Source organism: Leuresthes tenuis, unplaced genomic scaffold (assembly GCF_036924035.1).
Source record: "Leuresthes tenuis unplaced genomic scaffold, fLeuTen1.0.hap1 SCAF_11, whole genome shotgun sequence".
NCBI classification, from domain to species: Eukaryota; Metazoa; Chordata; class Actinopteri; order Atheriniformes; family Atherinopsidae; genus Leuresthes; species Leuresthes tenuis.
In genome coordinates, this window is record NW_027325365.1 from 693,972 (window position 1) to 711,795 (window position 17,824).

At 44.7% G+C, this 17,824-nt stretch overlaps 1 protein-coding gene across 1 annotated transcript in view; it reads right to left on the minus strand.

The window, feature by feature from the left end:
- Positions 1 to 17,824, minus strand: part of matr3l1.1 (matrin 3-like 1.1) — a 397,623-nt gene that overhangs the window by 164,887 nt on the left and 214,912 nt on the right. The gene's annotated exons all lie outside the window — the stretch shown is intronic.

Consider the following 17,824-nt stretch of genomic DNA (forward strand, 5'->3'; position numbering starts at 1 on the left):
CTGGTTTGGACTGATTTTAGACTGGATTCCCACTGGGTTTATTGTAGATTTAGACTGGATTCAGACTGCTTTCCTTTCACAGGTTTTAAACTGGTTTGGACTGATTTTAGTCTGGACTAACACTGGTTTTATTGTAGACTTAGACTGGATTCAGACTGCTTTTCTTTCACAGGTTTTAAACTGGTTTGGACTGATTTGAGACTGGATTAACACTGGTTTTATTGTAGACTTAGACTGGATTCAGACTGGTATTATACTGGATCTGGTCTTATAATGTTCTTTGACCAGATTTAGATGGGACAAACCCTGGTTTCTGCTGGATTTAGACTGGATTCAGACTGCTTTTATTATAATTTAACATTAATGGTTGAGTTGGACTGTGAAAGCATCATCCATTCTGCAGAGATTCATCCAGAAACTACATCATTGCATCGCTGTGAGTCAGAGTCGACCTCTGCGACCTGACCTCCACTCACACCACCTCCTGTTCACTGCAGGCAGGAAGGAGATGATGTCGCCAAGACGTGTCATGAACAAAGAGGACGAGTGGCTGGTTGGAGGCGGAGGAGGCGAGGTTGCTCTCTGGATGGTTTCCCGTCACCTCTGCGCGAAGAGACAATCGATCATTGTGCGAGTTTGTAGGATGGAGCGGTGAACAATGTGATTTACGATGTGGATGATGTTGTTTGGCAGACGCAACAGGAATTATTGTCTGAAAGTGGAACAACGTGGGGATGATGCAAACTGCCTTTTGTTTCGGGTCAAACTGAGGGAATGTAGGCAGAAAAGTAATTTGTTTTGGCACTAAATCAATGCCTTAAAGCATTGGAGTGAAGGTTGATGGAACCGCGTCGACACGTTCTATTTTTCTCCTCATCTTGGTCAAACTTGTCAAAAACTGACTCTTTATGTTTGAAAAGTAAAAAATGCAACTTAAAACAAAGAGCTGCAGAGAAAAAAAGGAAAGTGATCGAATGTTCAGATCGTTGAAGCAGCAGAAAAAACAATTTAAAATGATCTAGTGTTGAAGCAGAAGTCATCACAACAGCAGAATATCTTCAGCTGGTGACTCCAGGCACTAAGAGCTACGAGTTGTAATTATGTCGGCATGTTTCTCTACTTCACACAATGAGACAGCTTGGATTTTAGCAACATTACTGAATCTGTACATTTGAAATAACTCCAGTGTGAAAGCTGAGTGTCAGCTGGAAACATCAGCTATCAGTGTTAAAGACTCAGGTTTACACAGAAATACTCTGAGGGCCATGCTGATGGAAACACTTCTGTAAGGTCCTACAGGCCATAGAGGTCCTACAGGTTATAGAGGTCCTACAGGCCATAGAGGTCCTACAGGTCATAGAGGTCCTACAGGCCATAGAGGTCCTGCAGGTTATAGAGGTCCTACAGGCCATAGAGGTCCTGCAGGTTATAGAGGTCCTACAGGCCATAGAGGTCCTACAGGCCATAGAGGTCCTACAGGCCATAGAGGTCCTACAGGCCATAGAGGTCCTGCAGGTTATAGAGGTCCTACAAGCCATAGAGGTCCTACAGGTTATAAAAATCCAACAGGTCATACATTTCCTACATGTTATATAGGTCACACAGGCCATAGAGGTCATATAGGTCCCGCAGGTTATAAAGATCCTACAGGTTATACAGGTCCTACAGGCCATAGAGGTCCTGCAGGTTATAGAGGTCCTACAGGCCATAGAGGTCCTACAGGCCATAGAGGTCCTACAGGCCATAGAGGTCCTACAGGTTATACAGGTCCTACAGGCCATAGAGGTCCTACAGGTCATAGAGGTCTGAGGGATATGATTCAGGAGGAGCTGTTATCGTGGTCTCTGCCATGATGGCGTTTAAAATAAGATCACCGCCGGAGAGCCGGTAAGTATGTGGCTTAAAAGACACATACAGCTGAATATCATCAGCATAGAAGTAATAAGAAATTAAAAAGTTTTAGTGGTGCTGGCTAAAGAAATAATGTAGAAAGGAAGCGATGGTGGACCCAGGACTGCACCTTGTGGACGCCCTTCGGTTAAAGAGGTAATGTTAGAGGGGAACCATGACTCCCTGTGGAATGAAACGCAGGTCAAGGTCAAAGATCACTCCACGGTTCCTCTCTGTGGAACCAAGAGCCAAAGTAACTCCATTGATTGTCACTTCCTTTGACTTTGGAACGAATGTGTTTCTGCATCAGATTCTACGCTTAAATGAAGCTTCAAACTAATGAAACAAATACAGACTTAAGTTTTTGTTGCATTTTAGAAAACGTTCCGTTTCTATAATTAGATTTAGAATATTTTTTATTATTTCAGGCATCATTTGGACATTTAATTTATACGTGGATGTTCACTTTTGTTGTTACTGTATGAAATGTATAACCTGTAGGACCTCTATGGCCTGTAGGACCTATATGGCCTGTAGGACCTCTGTAACCTGTAGGACCTCTATGGCCTGTAGGACCTCTATGGCCTGTAGGACCTCTATGGCCTGTAGGACCTCTATAACCCGTAGGACCTGTATGGCCTGTAGGACCTCTATGGCCTGTAGGACCTCTATGGCCTGTAGGACCTCTATGGCCTGTAGGACCTGTATAACCTGTAGGACCTCTATGGCCTGTAGGACCTCTATAACCTGTAGGACCTCTATGGCCTGTAGGACCTGTATGGCCTGTAGGACCTGTATAACCTGTAGGACCTCTATGGCCTGTAGGACCTCTATGGCCTGTAGGACCTCTATGGCCTGTAGGACCTCTATGGCCTGTAGGACCTCTATAACCTGTAGGACCTCTATGGCCTGTAGGACCTCTATGGCCTGTAGGACCTGTATAACCTGTAGGACCTCTATGGCCTGTAGGACCTCTATAACCTGTAGGACCTCTATGGCCTGTAGGACCTCTATGGCCTGTAGGACCTCTATAACCTGTAGGACCTCTGTAACCTGTAGGACCTCTGTAACCTGTAGGACCTCTATAACCTGTAGGACCTGTATGGCCTGTAGGACCTCTATAACCTGTAGGACCTCTATAACCTGTAGGACCTCTATGGCCTGTAGGACCTCTATGGCCTGTAGGACCTCTATAACCTGTAGGACCTCTATGGCCTGTAGGACCTCTATAACCTGTAGGACCTGTATAACCTGTAGGAGCTCTATAACCTGTAGGACCTCTATAACCTGTAGGACCTCTATAACCTGTAGGACCTCTATGGCCTGTAGGACCTCTATAACCTGTAGGACCTCTATGGCCTGTAGGACCTCTATAACCTGTAGGACCTCTATGGCCTGTAGGACCTGTATGGCCTGTAGGACCTGTATAACCTGTAGGACCTCTATAACCTGTAGGACCTCTATAACCTGTAGGACCTCTATGGCCTGTAGGACCTCTATAACCTGTAGGACCTCTATGGCCTGTAGGACCTGTATAACCTGTAGGACCTCTATAACCTGTAGGACCTCTGTAACCTGTAGGACCTGTATAACCTGTAGGACCTCTATGGCCTGTAGGACCTCTATGGCCTGTAGGACCTGTATAACCTGTAGGACCTCTATAACCTGTAGGACCTCTATAACCTGTAGGACCTCTATGGCCTGTAGGACCTCTATAACCTGTAGGACCTCTATGGCCTGTAGGACCTGTATAACCTGTAGGACCTCTATAACCTGTAGGACCTCTGTAACCTGTAGGACCTCTATAACCTGTAGGACCTCTATAACCCGTAGGACCTCTATGGCCTGTAGGACCTCTATAACCCGTAGGACCTCATGTAAAATCTCTGCTTCCTGTTTCTTTCACTGCAGGAACATTTCTAATGACTGAACCTGATGAAATGATCCCTGCTTTTCTTTTACAGTCCTGAAACGCAGCTGATCAGCTGAGATAAATTGTCTCTTTCACACCTCCAGACTCACATCCCTCCTGTTTTATACTCAGCAGATTTTAGGATTTTAAAATCCTTGAACTCACAGAGCAGTGAAGCAGGCTCCAGACTCTTCATCCATCTTTTAACTGAACACACTGCTGCTCGTAGTCTTCCAGCATCTGTTAGTTCTTCCTCGTACGAGGTTAAAGATTTAAAAGGGGGCTCTGGAACAATCTCCCACTGCAGCTGACTCTGTGGACGCCTTTAAAAAGCAGCTCTTTGTTTGAGGCTTTTATTAAGACTTAATCACTCTGTGTCTGCACTCGGTTTAGTTTTGCTTTAACTTCATTTCCTTATTTATTTCACCGTTTTGCACTTGATAAATAAATTGTAATTGTAAAAAAACATGATGAACGCTTGTTTTCAGACCTGAAGCTCCTCCCACATGCTCTGATAGGAGGATGCATCAGAAGTGATATTAAAATCAGTTAATTACTCTGTTATAGACTAGAACTTTACTACTTCAACGTTTCAATGTAGGGTTTAAACTAAAAGTAACTTTTTAGAGTCATTTATAAGGTGAATTAATCTGTAGCGTCACAGCTGTCATACTTTCTAGATGTTTTAATGCTGCAGAGTCTGAAAATATGTGAATAAAAGTGCCATTCTGCTCCCTGGGTGCACGGAGGTGTTTGATGGTGATGGAGGAGCATTGGGAACAGAGAACCAGCTCATTCTCTCTGGATTCCCCATCAGGATCGCCCACAGAGATCCAGAAAAAAAGGAAACCCCCCAAAATAACCGTCAGCTGCAGACTGAGCGCGCTCAGTAGAGGGGACACGCCCCCTCGTTCAGTCCAGGGTTATTATCTCATCACTTGAAAATAGGAGTCATTAGTGGCTGCTGCTGAGGAAATGAGGACTTGAGTCAGAGAGGAAACGAAAACGTTCAGCAGTGTATGGAAGATCAATCCTGCCAAGAAAGGAACAGAAGAAGAAAATAAACGAGAAAGTAAATCTTTTACCTTTGTCATTTAATGTTTCTGTAGGTTTATTCTGGGTGTTGGCAGCAGATGTTACAGATGTTACCTCCACATTACCACCAGGGTAGGTCCATTTTCAACTCCTTCATCCCACAGACAGGAAACAGGAGATGAAAAACGTGTAAACAAACAAAAGTAAAAACAAAAATAGTTCAATTATACAAATCAGATATATTATTATCTATTATAATCAATCTTTATTCAAATGATTGATTAAATAATTTTTAAAACATATATGAAACAGAACCAAAACACAAGTTTTGACCCAAAAAAGCCTGATTAAATAAAAATAAAACTAATAATCAAACCCATCAAACTAAACTTTCAAAATAAAACATGAACCAGAAAGCAGGAAAGTAACAAATGAAGAAATTATAGAAACAAAATGGAATCCACCAATCAGGAGCCACAAAACCCCTTTACCAACCACAAAGCATCATGGGTAACAGGGATTATTTCCCCCCATGTCTTCACCCCAGTAACACCTGTATGAAGGACAGCTTTATATAAATGTAAAAATAAATAATGTACGGAAAATTTATTAGAAAACAAAATCAAACCGATAACAGCAATCAATTCAAGCCTAAAATAAACACTAAAAAGCTTAAATAAAACACAAGATCCCAGATAAACGTGACATAAACTATATTTCATTTTGGGAAATTACTGTATTTCTCTTTTTTAAAGTATTTTTGTGGCGACGCAGCTGCTGAAATATTCGAAAGAGACAGAAACAGCAGCTAAACAGCTACATTTTTCTTACTGAACCATTTCAGTTTGAGAAAGTGTTCCTTGTTGATCTCATCCTTGGTTTTCAGCCCGGTTCTGTCTTCTTCTCGTTCAGGTTTTGGACTTTTCTGGACTTCCTGCCAGAAATAAAGACTTCTGATTGGTCCGTTTTTGGGTCCAAACCTCTAACCTTTAACCATGGATTTCAACACATTTGGTTTTTAGGAAATGGTTAAAATTCCTCGGTAACCTGCTGTAAGGACGGCGGCGGCGGCGGAGGCGGAGCCATCTGTGAGTGGAGGAAACGGAGTGGCTGCCAGCTCAGAGCTCCTTCCTCCTCCTCTTCCATCCTGTACAACAAGATGATTTGTAATGCAGAGCCGGAGGGTTCAGCGTGGCTCTAAGCCAGCGACGAGCCCCTTTTAACACCAGCTTTGTTTTGTAATGACCCCCTAAACTGCTCACAATCCATTTTCTGTCCATTAGCGGCGGCCGCTGCAGCTAATATTCTTTAATTCACTCCACAAAGAAGGGGATTGTCCGGGGGCCGCGCTGCACTTAATGCCTGCAATTACATCAGGTTACACATCCTGAAGTGACCCCCGGGGGCCCGAGAGAGTACTGCCCACCAACACCTCCCTGCTAATCTACTCTGAGCCCGTCCAAGCACCTGAGAGCGCCTCGCAGATGCACCTCGTCTGGATGTCCTCCACCCAGAGAAAAAAACATGGAGGAATGTGAGCGCACGGCCAGATGGTCGAGGGCCACGAAAAAACCTGCAGCCAATTAGAGGGGACACAATGCGGGTCCTGTCCCAGAGAAGGGTCGAGAAACACATTAAGAGAGTCGTTTTATGGCGCTTATTTATTACCTTATAACTCAGAAATCAAATTAGTTCCTCCTCCTCCTCCTCCTCCTCCTCCTGCTCCTCCTCCTCCTCCTCCTCCTCCTGCTCCTCCTCCTCCTCCTCCTCCTCCTCCTCCTCCTCCTCCTCCTCCTCCTCCTGCTCCTCCTCCTCCTCCTCCTCCTCCTGCTCCTCCTCCTCCTCCTCCTCCTCCTCCTCCTCCTGCTCCTCCTCCTCCTCCTCCTCCTCCTCCTCGCAGGTCGAGCTGATACGAGGGAGACGGGGCCAAAGAAAAGACTCGGGTCCAGAGTCTGCTCTGGACGAGGACGAGGAGGAGCAGGAGGAGGTGCTGGAGTCCGGCCTCTTCATTACAGGTGATAAGTGCCCACAGAGGAGCCCGGGGCCTTTACGACACCCTCATCCACCAGCGCTCTCTGGGGACGGGGTCGTTCGCGGGAACGGGCCCCCCGCCGCCCGTTTCAGCGCCGCGGCCCAACAATGAGGCGGCGGCGAGCCAATTAGACGGAGAATAAAAGAGAGAACAGAGGAAAGTGTTCATAAATAAGAGCTGTCAGCAGCAGCCGGTGCAGGGAGGGCTTTGCATGCACGTGCACGCACACGTGCACGCACACAGTATCAGGAACCATGTTCACACCAGAAAGAAAACTAATTATCCTGTTAGTCTGATAAACCCGATCAAAACTAGACTCAGATGGTCTGTTCAGGCTCTGAAGTTTCAGTAAAACAGTAAAGTGTTTATTAATCCAGCTGAATTCCCCATAAAGCTGCTCTCTTTCACTGATTTTTGTTTCTTACGTGTTAAAGCGTTTCAGACTGTCGCTCTGCTCTAATAAAATCCTGATTTTATAACCACAGAATCACTGTTAAAGCAGCTGAAAGACGGCGTCTGAGCGGTGAGTTCAGCTGGATTACATGGACCAGGATCTCCCACAGAGGAGGTCAGAGGCAGCAGGAGGTTTCCTCTCTCAGTCCACAGCCTCACACACTGCTGAGATGCATCCCTGCACAATTCGTGTCCATCAACACGACGTTTCGTATTTTCCCACCAGGTCGGGTTTCGTGTTGTGGCTCCTGATGATTTCATGGCAGACGTGATGTGCTCATGCTGAAATAATCTGTACAGTGAAAAACAAACATGCAGTGAAAGACAATTTCATCAGATCTGATCAATAATGTTTTCTGCAGATTCGTATGTAGATGTGTCCCTGCGGACGCTTTTCATCATCACATTCCTCCAAGATGAACGCAGCGCTCAGGTTTGGCAGAAACACGCTTTCAGCTGCATTTTCACACAGAAATGAAAAAACATAAATCTGTTTGGGTGTGTTCTACTAACACTGTGGGAAACTGTCTGTTGGCAACATTTGGTCAGCGTTTTAAACTCTTTGCATGGAAGTCAGGTTCCAGTCTGACCAAACTGTTATTTTGTGCTGACAAATGTAATTAAAGGCTCGTTTTCAGGGGGTAAAAGAGAATTAATGCTCACATTAATCACAACACACAAAGGTACAGATTTATAAACCTGTGTGATGCACAGACCTGGTTTCCACTCACCTTCTTCCATGTTGTGGAAGCAGAAGCTCCCAGAATCAGGAAAAATCAGGAAATAAAATCTGTTTTATTTTCTGTTTCAATGGTGGAAAAACAGCAACAGAAGCATCAACTCTCAGAGCAAAGCACCCTGAAAGAAAAAGGCTCATCGATATTCTTCTTCTGCAGATTATGATGTAAATAAAAGTGGTGTTGCTGTGGTAACGGGCTGAGGTGGAGCCCAACATGTCAGGCTGCAGCTTCTCATTACTGTCACTGTTCAGCTGATTGATTCAGAAATAATCAGAGACTCATCAGAGTTTGATTTGTTCAAACTAGAGTCGAAAGAAATGGCAGCACTTGTAGAACTAATGTTGGAACATTCACAATAACATTTGAACGGTAACTAAATCTGTCAGATAAATCAGGGTGAAATATCTTCTTCTGAGAATCACTGGAAGGAGGGAAAGTTAACTGCAGTAATCTGTCAGTTTGTTTCCCCAAAGTTTAGCACAACTGTTACCAGGTTCAGACTGAAGGCTTTCTGAGGCTGTGAAAACCTTCCAGACTCCCTGCTGTCTCTGACCTCCTCTGTGGGAGATCCTGGTCCATGTAATCCAGCTGAACTCAGTCAGACTGAGGTGTTTACATGTGTTTAAAGGTCCAGTTTCAGTCAGACTGACGTGTTTACATGTGTTTAAAGGTCCAGTTTCAGTCAGACTAACGTGTTTACATGTGTTTAAAGGTCCAGTTTCAGTCAGACTGATGTGTTTAAATGTGTTTAAAGGTCCAGTTTCTGTCAGACTAACGTGTTTGCATGTGTTTAAAGGTCCAGTTTCAGTCAGACTAATGTGTTTACATGTGTTTAAAGGTCCAGTTTCAGTCAGACTAACGTGTTTACATGTGTTTAAAGGTCCAGTTTCAGTCAGACTGACGTGTTTACATGTGTTTAAAGGTCCAGTTTCAGTCAGACTGAGGTGTTTACATGTGTTTAAAGGTCCAGTTTCAGTCAGACTGACGTGTTTACATGTGTTTAAAGGTCCAGTTTCAGTCAGACTAATGTGTTTACATGTGTTTAAAGGTCCAGTTTCAGTCAGACTAACGTGTTTACATGTGTTTAAAGGTCCAGTTTCAGTCAGACTGAGGTGTTTACATGTGTTTAAAGGTCCAGTTTCAGTCAGACTGACGTGTTTACATGTGTTTAAAGGTCCAGTTTCAGTCAGACTAATGTGTTTACATGTGTTTAAAGGTCCAGTTTCAGTCAGACTGAGGTGTTTACATGTGTTTAAAGGTCCAGTTTCAGTCAGACTGACGTGTTTACATGTGTTTAAAGGTCCAGTTTCAGTCAGACTGACGTGTTTACATGTGTTTAAAGGTCCAGTTTCAGTCAGACTGACGTGTTTACATGTGTTTAAAGGTCCAGTTTCAGTCAGACTAATGTGTTTACATGTGTTTAAAGGTCCAGTTTCAGTCAGACTAACGTGTTTACATGTGTTTAAAGGTCCAGTTTCAGTCAGACTGAGGTGTTTACATGTGTTTAAAGGTCCAGTTTCAGTCAGACTGACGTGTTTACATGTGTTTAAAGGTCCAGTTTCAGTCAGACTAATGTGTTTACATGTGTTTAAAGGTCCAGTTTCAGTCAGACTAACGTGTTTACATGTGTTTAAAGGTCCAGTTTCAGTCAGACTGAGGTGTTTACATGTGTTTAAAGGTCCAGTTTCAGTCAGACTGACGTGTTTACATGTGTTTAAAGGTCCAGTTTCAGTCAGACTAATGTGTTTACATGTGTTTAAAGGTCCAGTTTCAGTCAGACTAACGTGTTTACATGTGTTTAAAGGTCCAGTTTCAGTCAGACTGACGTGTTTACATGTGTTTAAAGGTCCAGTTTCAGTCAGACTGAGGTGTTTACATGTGTTTAAAGGTCTAGTTTCAGTCAGACTGACGTGTTTACATGTGTTTAAAGGTCCAGTTTCAGTCAGACTAACGTGTTTACATGTGTTTAAAGGTCCAGTTTCAGTCAGACTGAGGTGTTTACATGTGTTTAAAGGTCCAGTTTCAGTCAGACTGACGTGTTTACATGTGTTTAAAGGTCCAGTTTCAGTCAGACTGACGTGTTTACATGTGTTTAAAGGTCCAGTTTCAGTCAGACTGACGTGTTTACATGTGTTTAAAGGTCCAGTTTCAGTCAGACTGAGGTGTTTACATGTGTTTAAAGGTCCAGTTTCAGTCAGACTGACGTGTTTACATGTGTTTAAAAGTCCAGTTTCAGTCAGACTGACGTGTTTACATGTGTTTAAAGGTCCAGTTTCAGTCAGACTGACGTGTTTACATGTGTTTAAAGGTCCAGTTTCAGTCAGACTGACGTGTTTACATGTGTTTAAAGGTCCAGTTTCAGTCAGACTGACGTGTTTACATGTGTTTAAAGGTCCAGTTTCAGTCAGACTGACGTGTTTACATGTGTTTAAAGGTCCAGTTTCAGTCAGACTAACGTGTTTACATGTGTTTAAAGGTCCAGTTTCAGTCAGACTGAGGTGTTTACATGTGTTTAAAGGTCCAGTTTCAGTCAGACTGACGTGTTTACATGTGTTTAAAGGTCCAGTTTCAGTCAGACTGACGTGTTTACATGTGTTTAAAGGTCCAGTTTCAGTCAGACTAACGTGTTTACATGTTTAAAGGTCCAGTTTCAGTCAGACTGACTTGTTTACATGTGTTTAAAGGTCCAGTTTCAGTCAGACTAACGTGTTTACATGTGTTTAAAGGTCCAGTTTCAGTCAGACTAACGTGTTTACATGTGTTTAAAGGTCCAGTTTCAGTCAGACTAACGTGTTTACATGTGTTTAAAGGTCCAGTTTCAGTCAGACTGAGGTGTTTACATGTGTTTAAAGGTCCAGTTTCAGTCAGACTGATGTGTTTACATGTTTAAAAGTCCAGTTTCAGTCAGACTGATGTGTTTACATGTGTTTAAAGGTCCAGTTTCAGTCAGACTGAGGTGTTTACATGTGTTTAAAGGTCCAGTTTCAGTCAGACTGAGGTGTTTACATGTGTTTAAAGGTCCAGTTTCAGTCAGACTTAGGTGTTTACATGTGTTTAAAGGTCCAGTTTCAGTCAGACTGACGTGTTTACATGTGTTTAAAGGTCCAGTTTCAGTCAGACTGACGTGTTTACATGTGTTTAAAGGTCCAGTTTCAGTCAGACTGATGTGTTTACGTGTGTTTAAAGGTCCAGTTTCAGTCAGGCTGACGTGTTTACATGTGTTTAAAGGTCCAGTTTCAGTCAGACTGATGTGTTTACGTGTGTTTAAAGGTCCAGTTTCAGTCAGACTGATGTGTTTACGTGTGTTTAAAGGTCCAGTTTCAGTCAGACTGACGTGTTTACATGTGTTTAAAGGTCCAGTTTCAGTCAGACTAACGTGTTTACATGTGTTTGAAGGTCCAGTTTCAGTCAGACTGAGGTGTTTACATGTGTTTAAAGGTCCAGTTTCAGTCAGACTTAGGTGTTTACATGTGTTTAAAGGTCCAGTTTCAGTCAGACTAACGTGTTTACATGTGTTTAAAGGTCCAGTTTCAGTCAGACTGACGTGTTTACATGTGTTTAAAGGTCCAGTTTCAGTCAGACTGACGTGTTTACATGTGTTTAAAGGTCCAGTTTCAGTCAGACTGACGTGTTTACATGTGGTTAAAGGTCCAGTTTCAGTCAGACTGACGTGTTTACATGTGTTTAAAGGTCCAGTTTCAGTCAGACTGAGGTGTTTACATGTGTTTAAAGGTCCAGTTTCAGTCAGACTAACGTGTTTACATGTGTTTAAAGGTCCAGTTTCAGTCAGACTGACGTGTTTACATGTGTTTAAAGGTCCAGTTTCAGTCAGACTGACGTGTTTATCAGTCGTCCTGTACAGGTCCAGAGTTCAGATCCACATCATTAATTTTGTTCCTTGGAAGCCAGCATCAGTTTCTCTCAGTCACGTCCATCTTTCCTCTTCAACAGTTCAGCCAAACCAAACCAAAGTTAACCAGGAAACGACTCCAGCAGGCTCATGTAACAGGAGGGTGTTCCTCACAGGCGCTGTGATATCATTCTGAACCTAAACTACTTTTCCTTCTTGGGCCCGGTTCTGGTGTTTTATATGAAAACACTTTCACTGTGAACTTGATTTCATTTCACTCAAAGCGTGACGACATCAACCCTGGAGCTGTGATGTTTACATGAGGTGTGTCAGCATTAAGAGGAGCGAAAAGTTCCAAACCAGCAGAAACTACCGGCTCGGGTCCAGCTCGGGTCCAAAGGCAGAGAAGAATCACGCCGCTGGCTCGGCTGTTTGTGTTGGAGCGGAACTCTTAAACACCAGATGTTCCAGCCGTCAAACTGTAATTAGAGGAGTAGAAGAAGAAGAGGAACTGTAATGACACATGATTACTGGAGCCGGGCTGTAAACATGTCGGGGCCGTCCAACACCTCCATCCTGCAGGCTTCGGCCCGCCTCCACCCGCTGGGCCCGAACAGATGTTAGAGACATTACCGAACAGGGCCAATAATAAAAAAGAGCCAGTGTAAGTTTTCCAAGAGTGCAAACAAAAGAATGTTTTAATGGTGCTGCTTTAAGAGGAAAAATGTTGGACTGCTGAAGAAATTCAATTACAGAGTGACTGAGTGTTGACATTTCTGAGGCTGCAAGACAGGAAATTCATTAAAAGCAGCAGAGCAGCCTGGGAGGGAAACTCCAGCAGCTGTAAAAGAATCCGTCGGTCCGAGGTGATTATGGAACGGATCGCTGCCTGGGTCAGGCCGCCGCTCCGCTCAGCCAATCCTGTGTATTTAGAGCTCCAGAACCACCACGCTCGCTCTATTGATTGAAAATAATCCACCTGGGACTCAGACTCACATCTGCAGCCGGGCGGAGGGCGTTTCAGGAATAATGCGAGGCATTGATTCTGACATGTGTGGTATTGTAATAAGCTAATCTGGGAAAGGAGCAGTCATGAGACAGAACAAGACGGCCATTTGTAAGCAATTTATGGCGGCGGCTAATCATTACGGCGAGGTGAGGTCAGCGTTCACAGCAGGCCGCCGTGACCCGGCTGCAGGGTTCAGGTTCTGCTGATCAGGGTTCCTGCTGAAGGAAGAGAAAACGCTGATCATTGATCATTGATCCTGGACTCACTGATCAGGACTCATTGATCAGGACTCATTGATTTCTGCTGATCAGGGTTCCTGCTGAAGGAAGAGAAAACGCTGAAGTTTCCTGAAGTTTCCAAGGAGTTATTTCTTAAAAGAATGTCTTTTTCCAGTAGAATCATTGATCCTGGACTCATTGATCAGGACTCATTGATCAGGACTCACTGATCAGGACTCATTGATCCTGGACTCATTGATCCTGGACTCACTGATCAGGACTCACTGATCAGGACTCACTGATCAATAATTTAAACATTTTTGATATTCTATATGTTTATAATTCAGTAAGTCCTGGTTAAAATACACCAAATCATTGTAATTAACTGTAAATTATTTGATTCTGATATGATTAATTGATTTAGAAGTTGTGCTCTAAAACTGTTAAATATGTTATTATTGATCCAACAGATTTGCTGGATTTATCTGAATAAATCAGCAGTTAAACAGGCTGATGTCACTTAGAGGACAGATTTCATCAGGCTCTGATGTTATCAACAGAATCAAGATGTAAACAACAAATGAATAAAACATGCTTCAGTGGAACAGTTTTATCCGACAGAAGGATTTTAAATCATAAAATCAATGAATCATTTTCAGAGCTCAGTTTACCGCGAACACAGTTCAGTTCAGTTGGTGTTGATCTGGTTTCTGAGCAGCAGCTACAGATGGATTCATCGTTTCATCCTAACTCTGCAGCTTCCAGGTTCTGCCATAAACCTCATTTACCCTGGACTCACTGATCAGGACTCATTGATCAGGACTCATTGATCAGGACTCATTGATCAGGACTCACTGATCAGGACTCACTGATCAGGACTCATTGATCAGGACTCACTGATCAGGACTCACTGATCCTCGTCCTGTATGACATCCATCCATCATCTGCCGCCTCTCCGGGGGTCGGGGGGCAGCAGCTTGAGCAGAGAAACCCAGACCTCCCTGTCCCCGGCCACTTCCTCCAGCTCTTCCTGGGGGACCCCGAGGCGTTCCCAGGCCATAGTCTCTCCAACGTGTCCTGGGTCTTCCCCGGGTCTCCTCCCAGTGGGACGGGCCCAGAACACCTCCCCAGGGAGGCGTCCAGGGGGCATCCTAACCAGATGCCACCTCATCTGACTCCTCTCAATGCAGAGGAGCAGCGGTTCTACTCCGAGCCCCTCCCGGATGACTGAGCTTCTCCCCCTATCTCTAAGGGAGGCCCAGACACCCATTTCAGCCGCTTGTATTCGCGATCTCGTTCTTTCGGTCTCTCCCCACAGCTGGTGACCATCGGTGAGGATGGGAACGTAGATTAACCAGTAAGAAGAGAGCTTCACCTTCTGGCTCAGCTCCTTCTTCACATCCTCCCCCACCAGCGGAGCCAACTCGGTGCTGATCGGTTGGCAGCTCCACCCCTCCTCCACCTGAGTGTCCAGGACATACGGCGCAAGTCCAACGATGCAACCACAAAGTCAATCATCGAACTGCGGCCTCGGGTGTCCTGGTGCCAAGTGGGGGGCGGGGGAGGCACTTTTTCATCATAAGGGGTCTGTGAGCTGATCTAGGATCTGTTTGCCTTGGGTGACCCTAACAGGGGCTTAAAGGACTCATTGGGGCACGCAAACCCCTCCAAGGTGAGGGGGGACAGCTCATCGTGTCACATTATTTCTAACTCTCTTTCTCCTTCCTGCAAAAAGGGATTTTTGTCTCTGTAAAGCTCACTGAACGGACACAATATGAAAAATCTCCCTGAATTAACTGATGCTGATCGTCTGGTTTGATGTTCATGGAAAGTCTAACTTTAGCATTTATCAGCTAAACCAGATAAATAACACTTTACAGCACATGTGGAACTTTATTTCTGACCCCAAATACATCGATGTGAAAACAAAAAGCACTCTGTCGGGTACAGAAATGGGCCTAAAAGTAATTAGTTTGTTTAATTTTAATGATTCGAAATCATCAGCTACAACTAAAGTGAGTTATGACGCCTTTAAAAACGTAGAAGTACCTTAAACACAAATGTGCCTTTCTGGGAGCACTCCTGCCCACTTTAACAATGCAGAAACCCTTCAATAAATCAGCCTCTAAAAGAAGCAGAAACATGGTTAAACCTCTGGATTTTGTCAGCATTACTGACCTCGGGCTGCGTGTCTGGAATAATCATTTGAAAGAAGCCGTGTCTTAGAAATGAAGCTGTGATATGAGGCTGAAGAAGGTAACGAACATGCCCTCAGGTTTAAAACATTAGGTCTGCCTGGGATAAATCAGGCCTTCTCAGCACGTCTGCCACAAACACGACACAGAAAATGTTCATTTCAGGGTATTTTAAGGTGTTTCAGGAGTTAACCTCAGCAGTTACGCTCATGTTGTAGCCGAAGTGTTGGACCTCATGTCCCATTAAGGTTCAAATGTATAAATGCAGACAAACTTTTGGATCTGAATAAACGTTTCCTACGTATTTCAACAGATTTCTCACCTTTGAAAGAGACATATTTCCCTCTCTTTGTCTCAGTTTTCCATCACAGACTCGAGGTCTGATGCTTGGACCCGGACTCGGGTGCAAACCGGTCCCTGGACATGTCAAGCTCATCCAGCCCTGTCCGTAAAGCCCCTTCCTTTCCTTCTCTAACTGCCCTCTGCAGGCCTCTGTGAGGCCACCGGACAGCGCTCACTGCAGCTTTTCGCTGTATGGATCTGATTAAAAGTGACTGAGTGAAAGTTTCAGGCTGAGAAGCAGGCAGTTTGCTGCAGATGCACCAGATCTGCGTTAAAGCTCACTCCTCTTCCACTGCAGCTGTTTAACAGTTAACACCAGAGTTTTCACGAGCCCTCGGAGGCCCGCAGCCATCTCCAGGTGATTAAACACACCTATTCCTAAATAAATGATGCTCTCCATCTCTGAGTTTTGATACCTTCCAGCTCTGAGAGGTCAGACTCCCAGCCCGGATTCACCCCCAACTTTGAGTGAAAACAACAAAAGAAAAGTGAAGAAGTGCAGAGAAAAAGAAATCCTCAACAAAGTGTAAATAATATTTCTACCTGAGAGCGCTTTCACAGGGGTTAAAGCAAATCCCTGAAAACAGCAGCATCCCGGGGTAATGAGGCAGCTCATGAATATTCTGGTTGGAGCTCCACAACAAGTCCACCTTTTCTTATTTTCTAATTGACGGAAAGTTCAGACAATTATTTATTTATGGCCGTTATTCCTCTGAGTTGCCTGAGAGGCTGATAAAACTAAGAGAGGGTGTGTTGTGAGGAGGAGCCGAGCGGCAGACAAACCCTGAGACCTTGTAAAGATCCCTGCTAACAGATTTTCTACCCTGGATTTGTGAACTCCATCTCAGCTAATCACAACGGAGCCTATTAGCGCTTGACATTTTTATCCGGCAGCCAAAGGCTTCACATCTCGGCTGCGGCGGGGGCTAACGGTAGCGGACAGCTCGGTGCGGCAGTCGGGGGGCCCGGGGCCGGCCGGTGCCCCTCCTGGGCCCACCTGCAATCCAATACCTGAGCCCCTGCGCCCCGGACGCATTGATTTCATGTCAGCCGCAGAAGTTTTCAGCCCGAGCTGAGGGCGAGGAGAGGAGGGAGCGCTGGGATGAGGGGTGAGAGAAATCTTAATTAAGAGAGGGGGATTTACTCGACCTGGCTGCAGCTTCTCTGGGACTCCGGTCAATGAATCATAGGAAGGAGGAGGAGGAGGAGGAGGAGGAGGGCCGTGCACTTTCTGCTGCAGCCGGAGATTAGAAAGAGTGACAGGCTGTTTTCTCCTGTTGATTTCTTTCTGTCTTTAGGAGGTGAAGGTGGGGCCTCGGGCAGATCTGCACTGTTGAACTCATTACGCAGAATTACCCGCTAAGAAAACACTTCGCGCTCTAATTGCCCAATTTAGGCCTGCAGGTGGTCGCTGCAGCCAGCAGTCACTCACATTTTACTGCCTCTGCTGGATCTGCTCTAATCACAAACACATGACAGCTTCCACAGACGGCAGCAAGGGTTAAAACTGCTCCGTCCTGCGCTGGGACGGAGGAAGCTGCTCCAGGGCAGGAAAATACTTTGACACGCATTTAAATTCAGCTCCTCAGGTGTTTGAAAAGCACAACTGAATTCAATTTAGAAGCGCAGAGCTTCAGGCTTTTTAGCACATGCAGCTGAACGTAATTCAATCTCCTCCTCGTGATCACACCAGCAGGGATGAGGTGTGTCGTTATGCTTTATTACCATGTCTTCGTTTTAAGATGGGAGCCATGAAAGGGACATAGTGAGTAAAAGCCCTTTTTAACAGGTCAGAGGGAGTCTTAAGAATGAAAGATATCCACATTGATCTTTTGCTCTGGCTTGTTTGCACTCTCCAGGTTTACATGGGAAAGAGCTGCTGAAAACCCGGAGCCTTCATGAAAAGCAGCCCTTTGTGGGGCAGCGGGGGCAGAAAATGAATGAATGAATGCACCTTAATGCTGAAGCTCAGATCTGCTGCTGCTGCGAGGCTCTGACTACGGTGGCTGGGATGTTCAAACCGTGCAGCTTCGTGGCTCATCGAGGCCGAGCTGAAACATTCTGACAGTTCCAGGTCAGAACCAGGATTAATTCACACATCAGGAGCATTTTAAGTCTTTTTAAATACTTTTTAAATTAAAGGATTTT